The sequence below is a fragment of the Macaca nemestrina genome, chromosome 4, assembly GCF_043159975.1.
Source record: "Macaca nemestrina isolate mMacNem1 chromosome 4, mMacNem.hap1, whole genome shotgun sequence".
Classification (NCBI taxonomy): Eukaryota; Metazoa; Chordata; class Mammalia; order Primates; family Cercopithecidae; genus Macaca; species Macaca nemestrina.
In genome coordinates this window covers 187,971,221-187,997,188 of record NC_092128.1, presented here as the reverse complement: position 1 = coordinate 187,997,188, position 25,968 = coordinate 187,971,221, and the positions used below count along the sequence as shown (strand labels likewise).

The window sequence follows — 25,968 nt, the reverse complement described above, 5'->3', positions numbered from 1 at the left end:
GGCGCAGCGACGCCGGACGTGCGCGCGCTCGCGTGTCCCTGTCTGTGGTAGGCAGCCGGGGCTGTGGCGTCTCGCCTCGCGACCACCTGCGGCGGACGGGCGCTGGGCCGGTGAGGCTGGAGCGCGGCCGGAGCTGAGAGACCGCAGCTGGGCGGCACCGGAGCGTGGGGCGGGGGCGCGGGACCGGCCTGGCGTCGCGGCGCCGCCCGCCCGAGCACCGCTGAGGAGACCCTGCCCGCCTTCGTGTCCTCCTCTGGGTGCGCGGCTGCTGCGTTTTGGGGACGGGGTCTCCGTGTCGCCCAGGCTGGAGCGCGGTGGCCCGATCTTGGCTCACTGCAGCCTCGGCCTCCCGAGCTCACGCGATCCTGCCGCCTCAGCCTCCCTGGTAGCTGGGACCGCAGGCGCCCCGCGCCCGGCGATTGGCGTTTGCGTTTTGCGGAGGTGGCGTCTCGCGGTGTTGCCCAGGCTCCCGGCTCCCGGGCCCACGCGCTCCTCCCTGCAGCGGGCGCCGCCCCGCCAGGCCCCCGCCGAGCCGCCCCTGCTTCCCCCGCTCCCAGAGTTGTCTGGGACGCGCGGGGCCCGCCCCGCATTGGGTCAGGGCTGGGGGCCGGCGGGGGTCGCGGCTGTCCCGCTGGCTCCCTCTCCCCGCCTGTCATCCTCACTGTAGGCTCGGGGAGAACCGGGTCGTGGCCCAGGACCCCGGACGCGGTTCCCTCCGTGTGCCATTTAGTCCGCACTGACACTAGCAGCTGCTCCCAATTACCAATGTTTAGGTGATGGTGGTTTTGTTTGATTTTTTTTGTTATTTTAGGTTGATAGTAAAAGCATTTAAAAGCTTTTTTTTTTTTTTTTTTTTTTACAGCATATGCAATAGACTTACTCCTCGATTTATCTATATTTACTGACTGTTCCACAGTTATACCAAGAAATGTTTACACAGATGATGATAAGCATATGTAGAGATGCAACGTTTTCACAGACCAGAATAACCAGCTCCAGGCTGCAGTTCTCTACACGAAGATAAAGTTTGTTGGGAAACTCCTGACTGCGGCGACCTGAGCCCAGAGGAGCAGCCGGGGGCGGTGGGCAGAGCCGGGTGTGGACAAGCGGGTGGGTCCTGCACCTGGGTGGGGGAAGCGGCAGGCTCCAGGGTGAAGTTGAGGTTGTGCTAGCCCTGGCTTCCAGACCTCAGGCGGCCCACTCTGCCCTCGGCCTGTTTCCTCTCTTGTAAAGTGGGGAGTAAAAGACCATCACAAGCCAGGGATGAAGTGGCACAAACTGTGATCTCAGCCACTCTGGAGGCTGGGTCGTAGGGGTGGAGGGCTCACTTGTGTCTCAGAGCTGGAGCTGTGGTGTGCGAGGCCCGCACCTGTAAATGGCCACTGCACTCCGGCCTGGGCAACACTGAGACCCTGGCTCTGAAAAACAACAAAACTTAAAAGATGAACACAGATGAAGTATGGGAGCCTGGTATGTGGTAAGCACTCCACAGGTGTCAGCCGCCAGCCCGCAGTTCAGGACAGGTCAGGGGGAGACCCGCAGTCTGCGACAGGCTGCCGGCTTCCATCACTGCCTGATGGAAAACAAGCCTGTCTTTGGGGCCAACCAGCTAACAAGTGAGCCCTTCACCCCATCTGAAGGCGAAGCACCCAAAGGGGCAACCATGGACCACTAAATAAAAATCAAGACTCCTGGGACGCCTTCTCCGGACACATTCTTAGTAAAGACATACGTGGATGAGGACGTTGTGTGTATTTCTGTGTAACAGGCCACCCCAAACCTCAGAGGGCGGAAACCTCTCTTCACTGCTCATGACCCTGTGGGCCTGCAGCTTGAGCCAGTTCAACTGGGACAGCTTGCCTCGGCTCCATGGAGTGTCTGCTGGACCCACTTATGGGCAGGGGCCCCCCAGCAGATCCGGGCCACGTGTCACCCACCCACCGCAGGCTGGTCAGGCCTCCCTCCCATGGTGGCTGGGCTCCATCAGCAGCAAGAGAAAGCAAATCTCCATGGTGCTTCCTTTCATCTCCCCAGGAGAAGCAGGTGAGATGGCCAGGGCCTGAGTGGATGTGAGCGACTGTGCAGGGGACAGGCACGGGAAGCATGGTTCATCAGGACGGTCACTGCAACAGTCTTCCACAGGCCTTCGCTGAGATGCAGGTTGGTGTAGGGAACACAAGGGAACTCACCAGAATGGAGGCTGCTTATGCAAGTTTCAGCTTGTTCTTTTTCTCCCTCCAGAGCATAGGAGAGCAGATGGCGGCCAAGGCCGGGACCCTCTGCTGCTCCCACGGGCCTCTCAGGCAGCTCTGCAGGACCAGCCAGCAGCCTCTGATTCTCCCTTCCTATTCCATGGCCTCAGATGCCATCCTTTCCACAGAGACAGTTTCTATCGTGACACTCTCCCTGACTTGGAAGAATGGCACTCAGAACATTCCCCTTGGTGCTGATGTCGGGGTGAAAGCAGTTTCCAGTCGCCTGGGGCCAGGACACGGCATTCCCAGCTGTTGTGGAGCATGAAGCACCAGGATGCCCATTTGGGTGCCTGTTGAGATCAGGCTCTTTGAGAAGGAATCCTGTGGTCGCCTGAGGAGGCCCGAAGAAATTTCGAGGACATCTCAGCCATCCATCCCCTGTTCACTGTGGAGGTCGAACACCAAGGTTCCTGGAGGGGGACCCTGGGTCTCCACAGAAGTGCTGGCAACCATCTACTTCCCGGCCTTCCATGCCTGCCCCACCTCCGTTCTGTTGTTTACCATCTCCTTTGTGGGAATTATGGAATAAACGATCACTTTGGTGTCCTGGAAAATAAACCTGATGTTGGAGGGCTTGAGTGTAGGAATCCCGCTGGCCTTCCTCTATCTGCCCCATGAGTTAGGCTTTGCATAAGCATGTGAGACATCAACCGCTATGAAATGTGGTCTACACAGCACCAAAAAATCCATTTCACCACATTCTCCCTTCAGTGCAGTTAAATGGCATGACCTTGTGACTGCCCCCCATGAGAAGAATTAAAAATTACACCGGCCCTGCCAAAGCCTACAGGACACAGTGGCACAAAATGATTTCCATGATCTTAGGATATAGACCCAGGCCGACTCGACAGATTAAGTGGATTTCAAACTGTGGTCTCAAGCCTTCTGGGAACTGCCAGAAAGGAGGGGAAGGTGCCGAGTGGCCCAGCTGCCCAGCCTGTTCACACACTGGGCTTTCCAAAAGGAGGAGAAGGCGCCAGCCTCAGAGTGGCCCAGCTGCCCAGCCTCTTCACACACTGGGCTTTCAGTTGAAGAGAGTGTTCAAAGCTTACACATGTAAATGCCACTGATCTGTAAACCCCCTTCCTGTCATGCCCAGGGACTGGCAGACTGTGGCTAGAAGGGTGGGACCAGAGGGGTGGGTCACGTGACCTGCGCACGGGTGTGCTGGCCTCCCTGGGCCTCGGTGGCCAGGACAGCCTCCCTTTCCCTTTCCAGCCACACAGGGCAATCCGTGTGGATTTCTGTCTCCCCAGTTACAGAGTGTGCTGCCAACCTGCTGTGCTGAGACTGGCCTGGTCTTGGTCCTGGTGTCCTAGGGCTGATGACTGACCACAGCCTTTGTGCTTTTGAAGCCCATTTGACTATAGTCCTTGTGTACAACTGAAAATGAAGCTTTAAACAATCTTGCTTTGTTTTATTTAATTCTGCCCAATCTATTTGAGAAAGGACACTCACAGGTACTTTTTCGATTGTAGCCTAAAGTGGATTATTGATTTCCTTGTTTCTCAAACATCAGGAGGAGCATAAAACTGCTAATAAGAGGTGACCAATATTTGGTGATACCATGATTTGAGACATACTAATTTTGCCGTATATTTTAAAAATAAAATAAAAAGACATGAGACTGGAGTAGCAAAACCAGATGGTGCCAACCCATTCGGTCAACAGCTGCCATGGTGGTGGAAACCGTGTGTGAGGCCCGACCAGCTCACAATGTGCCACCGTCTCTGGGACAACTCCCAGCTCCCACAGTGATGCAGCAGGAGCAGTCTGTCTGTGCTCTGTGACAGGCACACAGCCCCCCACCCCACCCCCTGACTCCAGGACCTCAAGCGGATTCTGACTCCCAGGATGGCCCTGGGCACTTAGAACTGGCATTGAGACAATTGTGAGTCTCTCTTTGTGCCTAGGCCTGAAAGGTTTAAATCCAGCACAGTTAGGATGGTCTCCATCACTTGCCAGCCTAACGAGAGAAAACGGTTAGACACACAGGGGCAGGCGAGAGAGGACAATCTGATGGCCTTTCAGTGCCGTAGGCAGTGTCCTGTGCATGGGTCAACATGTGGCCAGGAAGATGTCTTTGCTTCAGGGCATTCGTGTTCTAGTGGGGAGATGGCGTCACGGAGCAGCGCAGTGTGATAACTGGGCATTCGTGTTCTAGTGGGGAGATGGCATCAGGGAGCAGCGCAGTGTGATAACTGGGCATTCGTGTTCTAGTGGGGAGATGGCGTCAGGGAGCAGCGCAGTGTGATAACTGGGCATTCACGTTCTAATGGGGAGATGGCATCATGGAGCAGCGCAGTGTGATAACTGGGCATTCGTGTTCTAGTGGGGAGATGGCGTCACGGAGCAGCGCAGTGTGATAACTGGGCATTCACGTTCTAATGGGGAGATGGCATCATGGAGCAGCGCAGTGTGATAACTGGGCATTCGTGTTCTAGTGGGGAGATGGCGTCAGGGAGCAGCGCAGTGTGATAACTGGGCATTCGTGTTCTAGTGGGGAGATGGCATCAGGGAGCAGCGCAGTGTATTAATTGGGACACCATCCAGGGCAGGAAGAGAGGTGTGACAGTCAGTGCGGACCTAGCTGTGCCATGCAGCAGCGGCCAAGTAGTTTGGCCTGTCTGAGCCTGTTCTACATCCAGAAGAGGGAGACAATGGGTGGAAAGGCTCCAGTGGTGACGTACAAATGCAAGCTCCTAATGGAGAGGCATGTGAATGGTTGCAGGAGTCCAGGGTGCTGCAGCCGCACCGCTCAGGTGTGTTGGAGCAAGCTGCAGGAAGCTGCGCTGAGCCTTGGGGATGAGAAGGCACTGGCGGCAGGAGTGCCCTTGGCAGAGGAAAAAGCACTTCCATGGCACATGAAGTTGGAGAAGAGAGGAGGTTTCTGCCACCATTGGTCAGAAGAGTCCTCCTGATTGGGCCACTTTGCACTCTGTAGAGACCAGGCAAAGGGAATGTGCTGCGTGGTTAAATCAGAGGTGGGCAGGCTGAGCCTGGGCCCAATGGTGTCCAGTCAGCAGTTAAGAATGAATATTAAACATGTAAAGTGTTGGGGTGGGTGGGGGGTTATGAAGAATAGATGCAGTGGGCTTCTGTGGCTGGCAGAGCCATAGATCTTTGCCATCTGGCCCTTTACAGAGAAAGGCAATCCCTGGTTTAGCCAAATAGGGCCTAGCTCTGGAACTGGGAGTTAGAGCAGCTGCCATCAAAGTGCATAGACTGTCTGGAGGTGGGAGAAACAACCCAAATCAGCACCACGGGTGAAGGGATGGGGGCTCTGACGTACTCGGTGGTGTCTGTCTAGAGCTCAGGCATGCCTGCAGCTTCCGTGCAGAAGACTTCTATCAGGTGTTGACACTGAAATTGGAAAGAGTTAAGAGGCTTTTGGAATCAGAGTCAACAGGACTTAGTGATGGAGTCACTAGAGGGGTCTGGGGAGGGGAAGCATCAGGGCTTACCCAGGATCCTGGCTTGCACATATCGGTGGGTGATGGTGCTCTAGGATGACACGGGGGATGGGGAGAAGAAACCAGGCATTCCTTTTGGGCGCGTTAAGTTTGCAATGCCTACAGGATGTCTGAGTGGCTGTGTTAGGAAGACAGCTGCGTACGAAAGACTGATGTCCGGAGAGGAGAGCCGTGCTGGAGATGGACACTTGAAACCCTTGAAAACGGAAGACGTCACCGATCCCTTAAAGAGAGGGTGGAGAAAGGAAAGAAGGGAACCTGGCACCAGACCTGAAGAGCCTCAGCCTGGCATTAGAGGTGAGCATAGAAAGAGAAGGGGGCGTGGGAGGCAGGAAGGCCCATCGAGGCAGGAGAGAAAAGGCAGAAGCGTGTTTCTCTGGAGGCCGAGGCAGGGAGACTGCTTGAGGCCAGGAGTTGGAGGCTTCAGTGAGCTAATACCTCACACAGCTTGTATTCTTTTGTGTCTCAATTATTTCACTTGATCATGGATAAAGAGTGGAAAGGGAGACATAAATATGGTTATGTACGCAGATAATTTTAAATCTACAGCCGAAGTCTTAGATCTAATTAAAATTCAGCAAGATTACTGAGTATAAAATTGACACCCATGCACACACCCCCAAAATGATTTCTATGTATCAGCAGCAAACAACATGTAATTTGGAAGATGATTCTGTTTACAACAGTAACAAAAGTGTGAACTAAAAATAAATCAAAAAGAAGTACATGATCCTTAAGGAGAAATTCATTTTTAAAAATTATTAAAAGAGCAGGCAAATATAGAGACACACCAAACACCTCAAATTCTTCGTGGGATGAGTATAAATATATAAATCAAACAAAATTAGCAGCTTCACCAACTTCTTTTGAATGATACTAGATTTTTAAAATAAATCAGATGCAAAAACAGTATGGTTCCTGGTGACATACTACTCTAAAATAATGAACTAGAGCTAGGAAAAGGAGATTTTTTTTTTCTATTTTGCTGAGTTATGTCTTAATTATTATGTTAGCAGTCTTTCCTGAGACGCTAAAAGGTAATTAGCAACTGAAGCCAGGCAAGAGGCAGAGGAGGGAGGGCGTGGGCAGGCCGTGCTCTCTGCTGAATCTCCAGGAGATGTTCTGGTGGGGATGGAGGCTGGAGGCTGAGCCTAAGTGCAGTTGGGTTAGTGACAAATTAGATGGCTCATGTGGTTATTTAAAGCCTTCTCTCTAGGGAACTTTCAACTACCATATATTCAAGATCTTGCAGTTGATAGTTTTAAACTGGAATCTCAGGGACTCGGGCTGACTGTTACCTATACGAGTCGCTAAGGGATACAGCCAGCTGTGAGCGGTGGTGTGAAAAATGGCCATCATTGCGTATTTTCAAACTTTTTTTAAGTATAATGCATACACCAAAAAGTATCCATGTCGTAAGTGTACATCTCAACACGTTAGCCCAAAGTGGGCACAGCTGTGAAACCTCCACCAGGGCAAGCAGCGAAATGTGACCGACCCGGAGTGTCTGGCATGCCCCTCCACAGCCAAGGCTGCCTCTGGGCCTTAAAGATAACCTCTACCCTGACTCCCACCTCCGCAGATTGGTTACGCCTGTTTTTGCTTCACATAAGCGACATCACACGGCATGTATTCTTTCATGTCTTGATTCTTTCACTTGATGCTGTGTTCATGAGCTCCATCAACCTGTGCCTCCGTGAACCTTCTCATACTCCTCTCTCAGTGCACGTGTGTATATGTTTCTGTTGGGTTGTGTACCAGGTCGCAGGAGACACATAGGTCCCACTCTAACGGCACACTGATTTACCAAAGTGTTGAGCCACTTTATACTCCTACCAGCAAGCGAGGAGCTTTCCAGCTGTTTCTTGTCCACATCAACAGTTGATGTTGACACTTTGGCCACCCTGGAGGGTGGTGGTGGTTTCTCATGGTGGCTTTAATCTGTAGTTCACTAATGACCAGTGAGGTTGAGCATCTTTACATGTTATTTTCCACATGCACATCCTTTCTGGTGAAGAAGCCACAAGTTTTCTTTATTATTTATTTGTAGAAGTTATTTATATATTCCAGACCCAAACTCTTGGCAGATATATGTGTTGCAAATACCTTCTCTCACCCTGTGTCTTGCATTTCCATAATCACAGTGGAGTCTTTTGTTATACAGGAGTTCTTAATTTCAATGTGATCCAATTTATCTACCTTTTTTCTACGGTTAGGGTTATTTTGTGTCCAGTTTAGAAAACTCAGCTACTCCGTGGTCATGAAGGAATGCTTCTGTTATCTTTTGGAAGGTTTATTGTTTCAATTTTCAAATTTAAAGGACAATTCACCAGGAATTGTTTTTCTGTACAGTGTGAGGTAGGGGTTCAGAGTCAGTCCATCAGTGTTGTCTGTGTTTGATGTCCAGTTGACCTAGCACTGTTTACTGACATGATTTCCCTTCTCCCTGCTGCTCTGCTGCAGTAGCTTTGTTGTGAATTAAGCATCCATATAGGCATGGGTTGTTGTTTTTTCTGAACTATTTTGTTAGGTGCTGAGGACTGGCCTTGAACTGCTATTTCCTGTCCTAATTACTGAAACTTTCTTAAGAGTCTTCTTTTGACACCATAGAATCACCTTGCAGTTTTTTTGTTTTTCAAAATTTTCTTGGTTATACTTGGTATTTTGCGTTTCCATTTAAATCTTTCAATTAGCTTATCAGTTTCCTCAAAATATTCTGTTAGAATTTTTATTAGACTTGCATTGAAGCTATAGATCATTTGGTGAGAATGGATATTCTTACAATATTGAGTGCTCCAATTCATGTTTAGCCATACATTGATTTAAATATTCTCCAATTGTTTTCATTATCTTCTAGTCTTCTGTGTAGATATCACACACTTAGTCCATTAGATTTATTCCCAGACATTTGGTGCATTGGATGATCAATTTAAAATGTTCCCTATTTTTATTTTGTAACCACTAGTTTCTGGTTTATTTAGAATGCAATTGATCTTTGTGTATTGACCTCGTACCAGCAGTCTTTTGAGATTCACTTAATAATTTCAATAGTTATCTGTAGATTCTATTGGGTTTCTTACATACGTATCATTTTGTTTGTGAATAATCACTTTTTCATTTTTTCCTTTCCAGTCATTTTATCCTTTATTGCTTTCTTCTTGGCTTACCTCACCGGTTGCTGTTGAAAAGAAGTGTTAGTGGTGAGCATCCTTATTTTTTTCCTGACCTCAGGGGGGACACTTTCAATATTTCACCAGTAAGTGTGAGATCTGTGGTAGGATTTTTAAATATAGATCACCGCAATGAGATCAAGGAAGCTCCCTTCTATCTCTTCTTTGCTAAGAGTTTCTTTTCCTGAACGCATGCTGAGTTGTATCACATTCTTTCTTCTGCATTTATTGAGATGATAGTATGATTTTTCTGCTTCATTATATTAATACGGTGAATTAAGTTGATTAAAGTTTAAATGTTATACCAAACTTGCATTTCTGGAAAAAGCCCAACTTAGAAAAAGTCCAGGATATACCCCAGGATCCTTCTAGCAAATCCCCCTCTCTGCTTGCCCACCCACCTTGCTTCAAAGACAAGGAGTGGAAGAAATAAGGAAAATGGTGAAGCAGCCCAGGTCTCAGGGCTCCACCTGGCCATGCTGTGGCCTAAGGCATGTGGCAGGGGGGACTTTTGTGACTTGGCTGGGGGTGGTGAGGGGCTGCTGTGGCCTAGGTGGTGGGGAGTCTGTGGCCTGGGTACGGGGGCATTGCTGACTACTGTGGCCTGGTCCCCTTCCCCAACTGCATCCTAGCCGTGGGGGGCTGCTATGGCCTGGCCCTGCCTAGCAGATGAGAGACTCCAGGCCTCGTTTTCTATTGAGTGCATGGAGACAGCTCTGGTTGATTACTGGACAACCATGTCCAGGTCACTTACTGGACATGGGTCCCTTCCTTGGGCTTCAGTCTCCTCATCGGAGAGGCTATCTGTAAAGTCAGGAGTCAACAAAATGTCCCTCAGGCAAACTGTATAAAAAGAAAGTATAAACTAAACATTAAATATCCCGTCAGCCACAGAAATGTGAGGCACTGTTCCTGCCTGCACTGAGGTTCAGAGACTCGCCCTTCCCCAGCACCATCCACTGTGGGGTGCGGTGCTCAGTGTTTGCCAGCAGCCTAGGGTCTTCAAGGGGAAAAGTCTCTCTGCCGTCCTATGCTGGCCACCATGGGGACTTGTGATGGAGCTACTCATCAGTTCTTCAGCCAGTCTCTTTTCATGGGGAAGGGTCTCCCATCTGTCATCAATGCCTCAGGGGATGGAGGGGAGGGAGGGCACATCTGGAGGGGTGCAACCCCAGATGGCCCCACGAGAACCAGGAGGGGCCCTGGTGGCAGCAGGAGTTCAGGCCCAGGAACAGGTCCCAGGCTCCCTCTTGTCCCAGCTCCTTCCCAGACCTCCTGGGAACACAGCACGCATTCCAGAGAGATGAGAGCAGTCATAGTCTGTGCGGGTTTGGTTGAATGGCATACAATATAAGCCCACCTATTTTTGCTTTCTAGAATTCCACTTCTATTTTTGGTGGAATATGAAAGCTTTGACTATTTCCCAAAGTGGAAAAACACATATTTTTCCTTGACTGTCTGGTAATATCTTTGTTGCTCATTAAATAAGTGCATTCAGTCTGCATGGGTGCTCGGTGAAGCCCCTTCCCGATCCTCTGAGCAGGAGCTGGCTGTGTGCACCACACACAGATCCTTTCTCAAGCCCTCCTGCATTTTATTTGTTAAAGCTTCAGCACTTCACACATATCCCAGTGGGTAGATCTGAATAAGGGCATCAGATGTGCCCACCACTCTGCAGCTAAGGACTGCAGAGTAGCCTCTCCGTGAGGATTCCAGTGCTTAGGTCCCACGCCCCACCCCTCATGTATCTGTAAAATAGAAGAGGAGGAGGGGGAGGGAGAGGAAGAAGATGGGTAGGAGGGTAGGAGGAAGGGGAGGGGCACTTCCACCCCTTCTACTGCCTTAAGGATGTGTGCGGTGGACACTGGGGTGACTATGGAAGGAATACGCCTACCTGAGCTCACTCCCACCAGCATATTAGCCTCCATTACAACCACTAATTCTTTCAGTATTTTGCAACAGAGTTTCACTCCGTTGCCCAGGCTGGAGTGCAGTGGCACAACTGTGGCTCACTGGAGCCTCCACCTGCCCACTCAACCAATCCTCCCACCCCAGTCTCTGCAGTAGCTTGACACCACCACACCCCACTAATTTTTTCATTTTTATTTTTTGTGGAGACAAGGTCTCCTTATATTGCCCAGGTTGGTGTCAAACTCCTGGGTTTAAGTGATCCTCCCATCTTGGCCTCCCAAGGTGTTGGGATTACAGGTGTGAGCCACTGCACCAGGGCTTAGTGGGTCTATTTCTTGACTCTTGATTCTGTTCCATTGATCTATTTGTTTTGCTTGCCACAGACACCACGTTGTCTGGAATCCTATAGCTTAAGAAAAAGAAGCTGGTGTCATTCTTGCAGACTCTGCAGGATTGTTTGCCCTATTCCAAGTTCTTTGCCTTTCCATTAAACTTTTAGGATCAGCTGGTCAATTTCTACAACAAAGCCTGCTGGAATTTTTACTAGAATAATATTGATCTTTCAGGAAGGATGGACAGCTTTATAATACTGAATCTTCCAATCCATGATCATGGTATATCTCTCTGTCTCAGTACATTGCGGCAGCTATAACAAAGCATCTTTGACTGGATAGCTTACAAACAACAGAAATCTATTTCTGGCAGTTCTGGAGGTTGAGAAGTTCAAGATCAAGGTGTCTGGCAAAGGCCCAGGCTCCCCAGCCTCTGGTTCCAGAACTTATACCCTTTGCCTGGTGTTCTCAGGCCTTTGGTTTGGACTGATGGTTTTACCATCAGCTTCCCTGGTTCTGGGGCTTTTGGACTTGGACTGAGCAACACTGCCAGCATCCCTGGCTCTCCAGCTTGTGGATGACTTGTAGTGGGACTCCTCAGGCTCTACAATTGACAGTGCCTTCTTGCTATGGCCTCACATAACAGAAGTTACTAGATAGCTCTCTGCAGTGTCTTTTTTTTTTCCCCACCCCAAGACAGAGTCTCGCTCTGTTACCCGGGATGGAGTGCAGTGGTGCAACCTTGGCTCACTGCAACCTCTGCCTCCAAGGTTCAAGCCATTCTCTTGCCTCAGCCTCCCAAGTAGCTGGGATTACAGGTGCCCACCAACACACCCAGCTAATTTTTTGTATTTTTAGTACAGACAGGGTTTCACTATGTTGGCCAGGTTGGTCTCAAACTCCTGACCTCATAATCTGCCTACCTTGGCCTCCCAAAGTGCTGGGATGACAGGTGTGAGCCATCACGCCCGGCCTACAGTGTCTTTTATAAGGAAACTAATCCCATCACAATGACTCCACCCTTATGACCAAACCACCTCCCAAAAGGCCTCATCTCAAAAAACCATCACCTTGGGGGTCAGAATTTCAACATATGAGTTTTAGGGGGACAGAAATATTTAGACCATAACACTCACAATGTGTTTACATTGTCTTTAATTTCTACCAGCTGTGTTTTGCAGTTTTCAGGATAAAGGTCTTGCACATCTGTGTTAGGTTTCTCCAGAGAAACGGAACCAATAGTATGGGTGGATAGATGGGTAGATGGAGAGAGGGAGAGAGAGAGAGAGAGAGAAAGAGAGATAGACAGGCAGACAGGTAGATAGATAGTTGAGAGGGGATTTATCAGGGGAATTGATTCATATGATTGTGGGGTCTGAGGAGTCCCACTGCAGGCCGTCTGCAAGCTAGAGACCCTAGGGTGCTGGGAGTGTGGCTCGGTCCAAGTCCAAAGCCCCAGAGCCAGGCAAGCTGGTGATAGAAGTCTCAGTTCAAGGTCAAAGGCCTGGGAACCCAGAGGCAGGGGAAGAAAGCCCTGGAGCCAAAGGCTGGGGAGGCTGACATTGTTGTCCAAGGGCAGGAGAGGACCAGTGCATCCCAGCTCCAGCAGGGAGCTCCACACATTCACCTTTTCTCTGCCTCTGTTATCTCCAGGCCCCCAAAAACTGGATGATGCTGTCCACCCTGAGGGAGAATCTCCCCCACTAGTCCACTCAGACTCACACTAATCTCTTCTGGAAACACCTCACAGACACACCACAAAATACACTTTATCAAGTTTCTAGGTATTTCTTAATCCAGTCAAGTTGACACCTAAAATGAACCATCACAAAACCTTCTGTTAAATTCATTCCTAAGTATTGCGTTTTTTGTTGCTACTGTAAGTGGTATTTTAAATTTTAATTTTCCTGTTGTTTCTTGCTAATGTATAGGAAAGCAATTGATCTGGTAATTGATTGTATACCCTTTGGCCTTGCTGTATTCACTTACTAATTCTAGTGCTTTTTTGTAGCTTCTTTGGGATTTTCTGCATATAATCATATTGTTTATGAATCTACACAGATTTGCTTTTTCCTCTTCAACCTGTGTATGTCTTTTATTTCTTTTTCTTGCCTTATTGCATTGGCTAGGACCTGTGATACAGTTGGAGAGCACTTGCTGTGCCCACATGGCAGAGTACATAGAAGGGTGACACCAGGAGGTAGGTTTAGAGGTCCCAAAAACTAAGTGTAGTACAGTCATCCCCTCTTATCTGTGGGGAATATGTTCCAAGACACCCAGTTGGTGCCTGAAGCTGCAGACAGACAGACAGATAGATGGATAGACAGATGATTGATTGATAGATATATAGATAGATAGATAGATAGATAGATAGATAGATAGATAGATAGATAAGAAGGGATTTATTAGGGGAATTGGTTCACATGGTTGTGGGGCCTGAGAAGTCCCACACAGGCCATCTGCAAGCTAGAGACCCTAGGGTGCTGGTCGTGTGGCTCAGTATAAGTCCAAAAGCTCCAAACCAGGGAAGCCAATGGTAGAACTCTCGCTCCAAGGTCAAAAGCCTGGGAACCCAGAGGTAGGGAGTGAAACCCAGGTTGTACAGAACACCATATATACTATGTCTCTTTTATCTGACTACCGAAAGGGCTACTAAGTGACTAACAGTGGCTAGTGCAGACGCATGAATGTGCCGAACAAAGGGACAATTCACATCCTGTGCAGGACAGAGCAGGATGGTGCAAGATTTCATTGTGCTTCTCACAGGGTATCCAATTTAAAACATATGAATTGTTTATTTCTGGACTCTTCCAGTTTATAATTTTAAAATGCAATTGACTGTGGGTAAGTGAAATTACGGACAGTGAAACTGAGGATGGTGGAGGCTACTGTACATGACTTTCAGTTCCTGCTGACTTCTCTAGTTTCATTAAAGAGCAAACTCTGGCAGGATATGTCATATTTGTATAACACTTGAGAGCTGGGCTGGCTATGTAATTTGCAGGGTGCACTGGAAAATGAAAATGAGACTGCTTATTCATGAAACATGAAAAACCTTCTTTCCTTTTTTCCAAAGTCTGTCTCTGTCTGTGCCCTTCCCTCCGTCGCCCTTCCCTGCCCTCTCGATCTGTCACAGTGGTTTTCACGTGCAGTTTACTGTCGTGCTCCCTTGAGCACGGGAATACCTGCAAGACAAGGAGGGGTCTCCACAGGCAGAGGCGTCAGGGTCAGAACCGTGGAGTGGCCTTGGGTGAGTCAGGGCTGCAAGCCCCATTACTCCATTGCCCCACAGGGCTTCTCTTTCAAAGCACACATTCAACAATAAAATTGTTAAAATATCAAGATAACAACTGCAGAGCACTCAAAATGCAAACACTGTCCTCCCGAGCATGGAACCCTCTTGAGAAAAAGGCCCTCCTGAGCACAGGGTCCTCCTGAGTACCGAGCCCTCCTGAGCACGGGGTCCTCCTGAGCACAGAGCCCTCCTGAGCACAGAGCCCTCCTGAGCACCGAGCCCTCCTGAGCACCCAGCCCTCCTGAGTACCGAGCCCTCCTGAGTACCGAGCCCTCCTGAGCACAGAGCCCTCCTGAGCACAGAGCCCTCCTAAGCACAGAGTCCTCCTGAGCACCAAGCCCTCCTGAGCACCGAGCCCTCCTGAGTACCAAGCCCTCCTGAGCACGGGGTCCTCCTGAGCACCAAGCCCTCCTGAGCACCGAGCCCTCCTGAGCACAGAGTCCTCCTGAGCACCAAGCCCTCCTGAGCACCAAGCCCTCCTGAGTACCGAGCCCTCCTGAGCACGGGGTCCTCCTGAGCACCAAGCCCTCCTGAGCACCGAGCCCTCCTGAGTACCGAGCCCTCCTGAGCACAGAGTCCTCCTGAGCACAGAGTCCTCCTGAGCACTGAGCCCTCCTGAGCACTGAGCCCTCCTGAGTACCAAGCCCTCCTGAGCACGGGGTCCTCCTGAGCACGGGGTCCTTCTGAGCACAGAGTCCTCCTGAGCACAGAGTACTCCTGAGCACTGAGCCCTCCTGAGCACCGAGCCCTCCTGAGCACGGGGTCCTCCTGAGCACAGAGTACTCCTGAGCACCGAGCCCTCCTGAGCACGGGGTCCTCCTGAGCACGGGGTCCTCCTGAGCACGGGGTCCTTCTGAGCACAGAGTCCTCCTGAGCACAGAGTACTCCTGAGCACCGAGCCCTCCTGAGCACCGAGCCCTCCTGAGCACAGGGTCCTCCTGAGCACAGAGTACTCCTGAGCACCGAGCCCTCCTGAGCACGGGGTCCTCCTGAGCACAGAGTACTCCTGAGCATGGGGTCCCCCTGAGCACAGAGCCCTCCTGAGCACCGAGCCCTCCTGAGCAGAGAGTCCTGAGCACAGAGTCCTCCTGAGCACGGGGTCCCCCTGAGCACAGAGCCCTTCTGAGCACTGAGCCCTCCTGAGCAGAGTCCTCCTGAGCATGGTGTCCTCCTGAGCATGGTGTCCTCCTGGGGGTCTCCTGAGTGGCTCCCAATCATATACCTGCCTCACACACACCAGTGCCAAGGGCCTGCGTGCTTGGTGCCCTGCCAGGTGTCTGGGGCCCGCCTGCTATCTCGCATTCACAGCCTCACATTCACTTATAATGGGTCAGGCATTTAGTAGGTGAAACTGCGGCTCTGAGAGCTCAGAGAGCTTCTTTCACAGTAGCAGCTGCTCCCACAAGGGGTGGATTATTTTCTCTGAAACAGGGCAGCGGAGACTAAATTATCTCTAACAATGGTGGGGTGGTGAGCAGCCTTTGCTTCAGTAATGGACATATGTATTCTGTACTCACTTTCATGGTCAAATGTTTTCTTAAGCTGATTAAGAATGGTAAGGTGTGGCTGGGGGCGGTGGCTCATGCCTGTAATCCCAGCACTTTGGGAGACCAAGGCGGGTGGATCATGAGGTCAGGAGATCGAGACCATCCTGACTAACACAGTGAAACCCAGTCTCCACTAAAAATACAAAAAAAAAAAAAAAATTAGCCGGGCGTGGTGGCGGGCACCTGTAGTCCCAGCTACTCAGGAGGCTGAGGCAGGAGAATGGCGTGAACCCGGGAGGCGGAGCTTGCAGTGAGCCAAGATCGCGCCACTGCACTCCAGCCTGGGCGACAAAGTGAGAGTCTGTCTCAAAAAAAAAAAAAAAAAAAAAGAATGGTAAGGTGTGGGTCACACCCTGGGGAGAGACAGTGGGCCCAGTGGCCGGGACAGCAGCTGAAACAAGCCATTCAATCACCCAGGGTGGCAGATTCGTTGCAGCTGTGTGAGGTGCTGTGGTCAGGCAAGACTTGTGCTTAGTCAGGTCAGGAGGACTTCCTGAAGGAGACAACATTCTTACAGTACAAGCAGTCATTCCCCAGGTCCAGAAGAGGCCTGGGGGAGAGCCTGTGCCCAGCAGGTAGGAAAGTGATGTGTAACCCAGCCAGGAGAGCCCAGGGAGCCAGTGCCTATCACTCAGGGGTGCTCCAGGGCTTCCTGCAAGGGAGGGCCTGGCATGGCAGGGGCCAGGGACCAGTGAGGGCAGAGGAGGGACTGGGGAGGAGAGCAGAGGAAGACAGGTGCGGCCAGATGGGAGGGTCCTAGATGCCACTTCTGATCCCGACTCCCCCCACCACTTACCAACCTGCAAAATCCTCCATGTTCTGTTCTTTCCCTTTTTTTTTTTTTTTTTTTGAGACAGGATCTCACTCTGTTGCTCAGGCTGGTGTACAGTGGTGCCATTTCGGCTCACTGCAACCTCCGCCTCCCAGGTTCAAGTGACTCTTCTACCTCAGCCTCCCGAGTAGCTGGGACTACAGGTTCACACTACCACGCCAGGCTAATTTTTGGATTTTTTTTGGTAGAGACGGGGTTTCAGCCTGTTGGCCAGGCTGGTTTCAAACTCCTGATCTCAAGTGATCTACCCACCTTGGCTTCCCAAAGTGCAGAGATTACAAGTGTGAGCCACCGCACCCAGCCAATCTTCTGTGTTCTCCTCAACCCTGGTTAAAGGCCCACTCCCCTGTCCCCCTCCTCACCAGCTGCCACTGCCCCAGCACCGCTCCCCATTCCATGCCCCCACCCTGCACACCCTTCCCCCTCCCTGCCCCCCACTCCCTACACCCCTCCCCCCGGCTCCCACTCCCCAAACCCCTCCCCCTTCCCTGACCTCGCTCCTCCACACCCCTCCCCGTCCCTGACCCCCATTCCCCCCATCACCCTCCTCCCTCCCCGCCACTGCCCCACACCTCTCCCTCTCCCTGCCCCTCATGGCCATCTTCCTAAAGGGCAGCACCCTCTAGACTCTGGAACTTTGCTCTGTCCACCTGCCTGTGTGTTCAGAAACCTCTCAGACCAGTGGGCACCCCCAGCTCATCCAGCCCCCTCCTGTATGTGGACACTCAGATTGTCACCAATTTTTTTTTTCTATTACAAACAGCGCTGCAAAGGAAGGATGTCAACCACAGGTGTCTTCGTTTTGGAAACTGGAGACATCTTCCCGGGGTCAAAGGCAAGTGTGCATGTCGTTTTGTTTGGTGTTGCCAGCGCCCCTCTGAGAGGGCGGTACCCAGTGGCGTCCCAGTCAGGGACTGGGACCTGCTTCCCACAGCCCAGCAGATGGATGCGCGGTCTCGTGGATGAGAGGCAGCACCTGGCTGTGGTTGAAGTTTGCGTTCTCTAAGGATGAGTGAGTGGACAGGTTCAAAGTATTTAAGGCTCATTTTAATCTTTTTGGGGAACTGTCTCTTTATGTCCTTTTCCTGTTTGTCTATCTGATTTCTGGTCCTTTGTCGTCAATTTGTACGAGTTCTTCATTTATTAAGGATGTTGGGGCTGGGCACGGTGGCTCATGCCTGTAATCCCAGCACTTTGGGAGGCCGAGATAGGCGGATCGCTTGAGGTCGGGAGTTCGAGACCAGCCTGACCAACATGGTGAAACTCCGTCTCTACTAAAAATACAAAAAAATTAGCCAGGCGTGGTGGCGCACACCTGTAATCCCACTTACTCAGGAGGCTGAGGCAGGAGAATTGCTTGAACCTGGGAGGTGGAGGTTGTAGTGAGCCAAGATGGCGCCACTGCACTCTAGCCTGGGTGATGGAGCGAGACTTTGTCTCAAAAAAAAGAAAAGAAAAAAGGACTTTGGCCCTTCATCTGTGGCTTATGTTGCAAATATTTTCTCCTAGTTTTTTAGTGCTCTTTGTTTATGGTGTTTTCTTTTGGCTGTGCAAAATATTTTTCCTTTTTTATACCCATATTTACCAATCTTTTCTTTTCTTTGAGTCATAGTCTACCCCCGCACCCAGGTGACGGAAGAATGCACTCATGTCCTCTTCCAGGACTTGTCTGAACTCCCGTTTCGCACGTGGGTTCCCGAGCCGCTGAAGTGTATTTTTGTGTGTGGCGTGAGGCAGACCTCTCATCTTTTCTCCAAGCCTATCTGGTGTGCACCCCCACCCTGTTATTCAGAGTCCACTTGTGCTCCAGAGGTTTGAGGCACCCCCTTTATCTCATGCTGACCTCCCAGGTGCATGGGCCTCCTTCAGGGCTTCTCGTCCACCCTGTGTCCGTCCAGCACAACCCGCTGGAGGACGCTGTGCTGTCAGCAGGGCTGAGGCTGTCAGGGAAGGGGTGCAGGTGGCGGAACTAGACTTTCTTTTTCAGGGGTTCCTGGCTGTCTTTGAGGGATAAGTATTTCTTGGGATAAGATTCATTTATGTGAAGTTCAGCAGTCCTTCAGTTTTACTCCATTTCTTTTTCTTCTATTAAATTCAAGGAAAATCCTTAACTTTCCCATCTACTCAACGATCAGCTTGCATGTTCTGTCCACATCTTGCACAGGGCCTGGCCTCATCCGACATGAATGAGGGGCGTTTCTGGGCAAGGGGTCTGGCAGTGACATTTGTGGTTTGTTGTTGCTTTCTTTTTTTGTAACTTTCGGTATTGTTTGCCTCTTGACAATACGCATGCATTCTTCCTGTGAGGAAACCAAGTCATTATTCCAGAGCAGAATTTTTCCAGGAAGGAGCCAAGCGCTCAGATGGCTCCAGGTGGGGGAGGGGACGAAGTAAATCGCAGTCTGCAAATTAGAGCTCAGTGCATTAATATTTCCTAAAAATATCTCTCATTTGCATCTCCTACGAGCAAATGTTTTGCGGAAAAACCGTCTTTATTTCGGGATCTCTGGAGTGGTGGCGGCACCGCCGGCGAATGGCCTACATCTCCTGCTTCTGTTCCAGCTCATTCTTGCCTTCCATGAATACAAGACGCTGGAAGGTGCAGGAAGAGAGAGGAACGGTGATGAACGGAGCAGTCTCTGTCCCACGTGGCAGCTTTGGGGTTCTGTCTCCCTTTTTATCATAAAGAGGTGTTTTTGTGTGTTTCTTTCTCATGGCTAATTTGAGATTCTGGTTATTTAAAGAGCCCAGAGATGGAAGCCAGATGACTCAACTCCGGATTGGGGAGGGATTTCCTTAAAAGACCTCTCAGTTTGTGGGAGCACAGACCAACATGACCGTGCACCATGCATGCTCATCACGCCTGGCTACCCTGATGTACTCAGACTCCGAGCCGCTCGGCAGAAAGTGGAGGCTAAACAAACTCGTCTTCCCTCCCACCGTGGCTCTTGTTCAATAAAACCAACAGAAGCCACAGGCTGACAGCATCTGGTTAAGGGAGGGAGGGACCTGAACGGCTGCCGCGTGGTGACCACTGCACCCATAGCACGGGTTGCTGGCTGCGCCTGGGGAGCCCCATCCCTGTGCTTGTAACCAGAAGTCAGGCTTCTCTGCTCTGGGACTCTTCTTAAGATGAGCTCTTCAACTCTGCGGCAGCTGCCTTTTCTGGCGCTGCAGGCCGGTCCCTCCACACCGCGCCTCCTCCTGGGACGCCCATGACAGTCACCTGCTGTGGTCGGGAGGGGCATTCTCAGGAGCGGACCTGAGAGTTTCTGAGAGTTCCCGGAGGGCCTGAAGACGCGGGGGCTCAGAGCTGCGCTTTCCTTGCCAGCGTGGTCCTTCCGTGCACTCCCCGGCGCCAGCTGACTGCGTGGGGGTGGAAGGGAGGCCTGTGGTGGCCGTTGGAGGCTGGTGCTTCCCTGCCGGACTCCCTGGCAAGTCTGTTCTTGGAATTGTCCTTCCGGAAGCCTCCTGCGTGAACTGCACTCAGTGGAACCCGCAGGCTGTGGGCGCGGCGTCCGGGCTCTCTCCGCTCCAGCCCCCGGGCTCGCAGTGCCCCACTGTGTGCCGGCGCAGTCTTTGCTCCGCGGGAAGGTGGGCTCCGGCTCTCCCCTGGCCACGTTACATGAGTCTCAGACCCTCCTGGGGGGCCACCCCGAGCTCCGACACGCCAGGGCCAAGTTCCACGCTTCTGCCAAGCACTCAGCCTGCGGGCCTGTGTCAGCCGGTGTGTCCGGGAGGCGCACACGGTCATTCCTAGAGCGTGTTATGTTCTACTCATAAAAGGCAACGTAGTGGGGGCAAAATCCTGGGGCCGTGGCTGTTTCCCTCCCAGCGGGTGTGGGGCCCTATATTCCAGAAGATCGTTTTCTAAGGAACTCGAGGTTGGCCTGTGCACGGGCTTCCAGGGTTTTCCCTCCGTGCTCCGCAGCCTTCGACACTCCAGACGGTCGACTGGGGCATTTCAGGGTGCCTCGTCTGTCTCCCGTGGCTCAGGGAGGGCTGTCCCTCGTTGTCTGATGCTGGCATCTTGACATCTCTTGTTTCATGTGGTTTTTCTCTTTTGATTTGTTTGGTTTTTCAAGCGGAAGGTAAACATGGTTCCTGTTACTCCACCTTGGCTGGAAGCCAGTCTCCTGTTCAGATTATCTTAGTTCCTTATTCTCTATTGTGAACAATCTTCTCAGACCCAGCAATTTCCAAAAACTGAGGATACGGGCTCTCCTTGGCCTCCCTATGTCCCCATGGACACCTTCTCAGCACCTCCCTCAGGCCCCAGGGTGCCCGCTGGCAGTTTTCGGTGCAGAAACTCCTTAGAGAGTGGGGGGCATTTCCTAGGAAATGCCTACTCCAAACATTTGGATTGCGGGCTCATCTTTTTAGAAATTCTGAATAGGTTATAGTTGGCTCAAACATCAAAAAGTATAAAGAGACATACAGTGTCCAGCGTCCCTCCCCCAGGCCCCTCCTCCCTGGTTACTTTCTCATGTAAACCCGCGTGCAAAATTGTAGCTGTGGGCAACCTTCTATTTTTGGAAAGTGGTAGCAAGTTGATACCCACTGATCCTCACCTTGAATTTTTCAGCACATAGCACGTTCACGCAGGTAGAACCAGCAAAAGATAATGCTAGACTGGCATGGGGGCATGGGAGATAGGCCCGCAGATGGTCCAAGGACCTGCCTGTGTGATGTCAGGTCTGTCCTGTCTCTGATGAGCTTGGCAGGGAGAGCAGACGTCTGTTTCTGACTACATTGGGGTGCTCGTTAGCCAGCGAGGCGGAGGAGTCCTGTAGGCGGCTGGATGTTGTGATGGTTACTTTCATGTGTCTACTGGACAGGGCCAGAGGGTGCCCAGATACTTGGTCAAACATCACTTTGGGTATTTCTGTGAGGGTGTTTTTGGAAGAGATTAGCATTCAAATTGGCGAAAGCAAGATGGCCCTCCCCATTGTGGTGGGCCACATCCAGTTGAGGACCTGAATTCAACTGAGGGTCCCCTGAAGACCCTGATGACAGTGGAACTAATTCCTACCAGCTCTGTGTGAGTGGAGCTCATGTTTATTTTTAAGAGACAGGGTCTGGCTCTGTCACCCAGGCTGGAGTGCAATGGTGCCATCATGGCTCACTGCAGCCTCCACCTCCTGGGCTCAAGTGATCCTCCCACCTCAGCCTCCTGAGTAACTAGGACTACAGGTACATGCTACCATGCCCAGGTTTGTTTTTGTTTGTTTGTTTGTTTGTTTTGTTTTGTTTTTGTAGAGATGAGACCTCGATATGTTGCCCAGGCTGATCTCAAACTCCCAGGCTCAAGTGATCCTCCCGCCTCGGCCTCCCAAAGTGCTGGGATTACAGATGTGAGCCACTGTGCCCAGTGCAACCTAATGACTTCTAAAGATGCCTGTGCTTACCTCTTCCAAGGGCTGTGGTTGTGCTGGAGTTCCTGGACACAGCTCTATCTGGTTACATGGCAGCTCCTTTAGGCTTCGGTCTGTTCCTGTGCTGGCTGCGGGGCCAAGCTGGTGTCTGAAGGACATTTCTCCATTGAATGGGCAGTCTCTGGAGGGTCCAATTTTCCTTCTAGGTTTTCCTTTCTCAGGACACTGTCCTTGCCAACCGTTTCCTGCTACAGCTGGTGGCGGCCAAGTCCTCAGGGCCTCTCTGAATGCCCGGCTCCCGCTCCACTCACAATTGCCAGTGCAAGCCTCACCCGGGAGCAGCGGCTTCTCAGAACGTAAACCCCAGTGACGCTCTCAGGTGCCAGCTGTGTCTAGTGTGGCCCGTTTGGACCCCATGACTTGGAAAATTTTAAGAAGCACTTATAAATTATTAACCTGTGATTGTAGGTAATGAAACAACCAGAGGGCTTCATAAAATTCAGATCAAATTCTACCACAGAAGCATTTGAATCGGGCTCACTGCATGCCGGACGCCGCTGTAAGCACCCTACCTGCATGTTCTCATTTGATCGTCAGCAGCCCCAGGAAGCTGGCATGGTCACAGCTGCACTCAGCTGGGTGAGCAGGTCTGTGTACCAAGAGGTGGAGCCTCTCCCACAGCCACGCAGTGGTCGGGGGCCACGCAGGTTCCAGCCTGTCCCTGCCAGACCAGCAGGCACTCTCGAGCCACAGGCCCGCTGCCTCTCACATGCAGAGGGTAGCTGGTCTCCCCAAAGTCGGCTTGGCTTCTGACGAACGCTCTCGTGCTCCCTCTGGCCCTGCCATGGGGGCTTCATCTCACACAATGCGCAGAGTAAGGACCCAACATTTAAAGAGACGAGTGTGGAAAGCATGTTACAGTCAGAGTTCCACGTACTCTCACGTCATTCCTGAGGGTACAGGCAGGAATCAGAACAAGGAGAAGAACCAACAGAAACAAAACAGTAACAACAAGCAAGCTACGAACCAAAGGCATATGCAGCACACAAAGGGTTAACGCCTTGACTGGTTCAAGAGTCAGAGATTAACATCACGAATAAAACTGCAAATTAAAAAAGATAACAAGATGCCATGTTTCATTATTGGATTGGCAAATACTAAAAAGAAAGCTATGCCTGGGGTGGGGGATGCTGGAGGACGTGGGGCCGGTCACTCACTCCTGCAGGATGCCCTGACAATGCCTGTCAGAAATCTTAAAAATGTGTGCAACGTCTTAAAATTTATCCTGTGGAGATAATAAGGGGTATGCCCCCAGATAGATTCACAGCCTTTTTATAATAGCTAAGATCTGGACAACGTAAATGGCTAACACTACAGTATTACTCAATGACGTGTTTATTCAAACCATAGCATTCTATGCAGTGTTCAAATGATCCAGCTCTTCATTTATTGACCTTAAGAATTGCTAATGATATAACTGTTACATGAAAAAACATGCACAGTGCCTCGCGTGCCACGGGGTCAGACATGCACAGCACAACGTGCATGCGTAGTTTGGTCTGTCCACATAGGTACAGGCATGAGTCATCACCTGTGTGATGGGGCTACGAGTGGCTTTTTCTTCTTTTTGCTTATTTTTCTTATTTATATTTTTCTACAATGAATATGAGTAACATATAGCAAAGTGTAAAACAGTGTGAGCAGAGTCTCTGTGCCATTTCCTAGACCCCTGCCCTCTGGGAGCTAGATCTGCAGCCTGGCTCCGGCCCGTCCCCTGCCGAGCTCTACTGAAGGGCAAAGCAGGATGTCCCTGAGGAAGGGGCCTCGCCAGCTCCTGCCCTGGAGGAGCCTCTGAGCACATCGAACTAGAGTCTGAGCTGGTCACACAAGCCCCCGCTGAGCACCTGCCATGGGCTGGCACGTCCTGGGGACGGAATGTTCTGGAACCGCAGCAGTAGGTCAGACGGGAACTCTGGCACAGACGCCCCCTCTCCGGATTCTTGTCCAGATCCCAAGATGGATACAAAACATGGCAAGTATGAGCTGGGGCTTAGCAAAGCCGCATAAATCCATCGCTGCTGCGAAAACAACTCGAATGACATGGTGTTGGGAACAAAAACCATACGAGAATTCCGAGTCTGGGAAGGGCATTTCTAAAGCAGTTCTGGTTACAGAACAGAAGCGAGTATCATGAGGTGAACAGAAAAGGCAGAAATGTTAGTGAAATTTCAGGATGCAGGAATGAAAGGAAGTCCTGGAACTTTCCGAGTGCTTTAGGGAGGCCACCGTTACAACAGATAGACATGAACGTGTGTCACGGCCCAAGTGTAAGAGAAGCGTGTTCATTCTTGGTGAGAGCAGGACAAGCAGGACCTGAGTGGTGGATCGGAGCTTGGGGACATGGGAGGGTTGGGTGGGGGAGTCTCTCCCCATGTGGCACCCAGGGGCCCAGGCTGAGGAAGGCTTCGCCATCTTGCTTCACAGGTGACTTTGAGGTCACTGGGGCTGATCCCTGGCCCAGCCGGGGAGAGGCTGTGAGCCTCTCTGGAAGCGGGGGGAGCATCCCTCCTGCTCACGGTCCACTGGCTGGAGCCCAGCCAGGGCCCACCCGGCTGCAGGGGAGCCTGGATGGATCAAGGTGTGCCCAGGAACAAGAGAAGGGACAAGTGTTCAAAGCAGAGAGCAGCATCGGCCTGCATTCATAGTTAACAGCTGACTATTTTGACACTTGAGAATGTTTTCTAGAATAAAAATGAGTAAGAAAAGGTTGAATTTGGCAAAGACGTAAGACATACATTCATGAGAGGTGCTCTTCTATAAACACAGCAGCTCACTTTAACTGCCTTAGAAATCTGGAAACAAGGAGATTCCAAGACCCACAAATCTGGCATTTGTCAACTATTTTTTCTTTCATTGACAAATGTAGATAGTATATTTTATGAGCATAGAGAAACATAACAACTTTAGACTCACAAATGACTGAAAAGTATTGATCTACGTGGTTCTTTTCAACCAAAATTAATATAAATAACATAAAAAAGTTGAATGAAAGATTTATTTTCCAAAAAGAACTTTTGTAGCAGACATTGTATATCTTTGGATGGCTTTTAATTTTTTAAACAAAATTTCCCCTTTTTCTTCCAATGTGTTTTTTCTATTTTTAAAATTTTTTGATCCTCGTACAACTTGCTCTGACCACACTTATTTTTCTAAATTCTTGTGGAATCAAATGCTGTGTTTTCATTTTGTACCCAAACAATGTGAACATTACCTTGACCAAGAAGCCTGTAGACTAATGTTCACCAGATGGGCTGGTGTCTGGCATTCTCTGCAGAGCGTGTCCAAATCCTGCCCAGTTGGTCATGATACTTCCTAGAAATGGACTGGGTGGGGGCGAGGTAAGGTGACCATCTGCCTCATGGTCCTTAACATCTAGAGCTGGAGAGGATTCGAAGGAAGAAGAAAGCATCCCTCTTATCTGAGTTGCTTTCAAGTTGAAGGACATTAGATGGGAAATCCTCATCAGAAGGTGGTAAATTTAGCTTGCAAGCATAATAATTACTTTATTAGTTGATGATACTTTTCACCCCATATATGTTTAGTATGGAAAACCCAAAATAAGTTTTTAAACTGCGGCTATTGAATATGGAATTTCCCTTGCAAATGACTTCTCAGCAAATGAATATATGGTCTAGAGATGGGACTCTATTTTAGGGGGTTACTTTCTTTAGATAGTGGAATGCCTGGAGACCACAACCAGATCTGAGAACATCGCATC

The 25,968-nt window shown here is 50.6% G+C and overlaps 1 long non-coding RNA gene across 6 annotated transcripts; it reads left to right on the top strand.

Moving 5' to 3' along the window:
• The first annotated feature begins 42 nt into the window (after window positions 1–42).
• LOC105472502 (uncharacterized) lies at window positions 43–24,582 on the top strand. 6 transcript variants are annotated; one of them, XR_011622879.1, is made up of 6 exons: window positions 121–773; window positions 863–6,025; window positions 8,861–8,928; window positions 14,218–14,391; window positions 17,579–22,569; window positions 22,659–24,582. It is a non-coding gene; the product is annotated as an uncharacterized lncRNA (long non-coding RNA). The 6 variants fall into 6 exon arrangements; XR_011622877.1 differs by lacking the exon at window positions 22,659–24,582 and having other exon boundaries at window positions 139–773; window positions 863–4,146; window positions 5,834–6,025; window positions 17,579–18,001; XR_011622878.1 differs by lacking the exons at window positions 121–773; window positions 22,659–24,582 and adding an exon at window positions 43–110 and having other exon boundaries at window positions 17,579–18,019.
• Window positions 24,583–25,968: the final 1,386 nt, after the last annotated feature.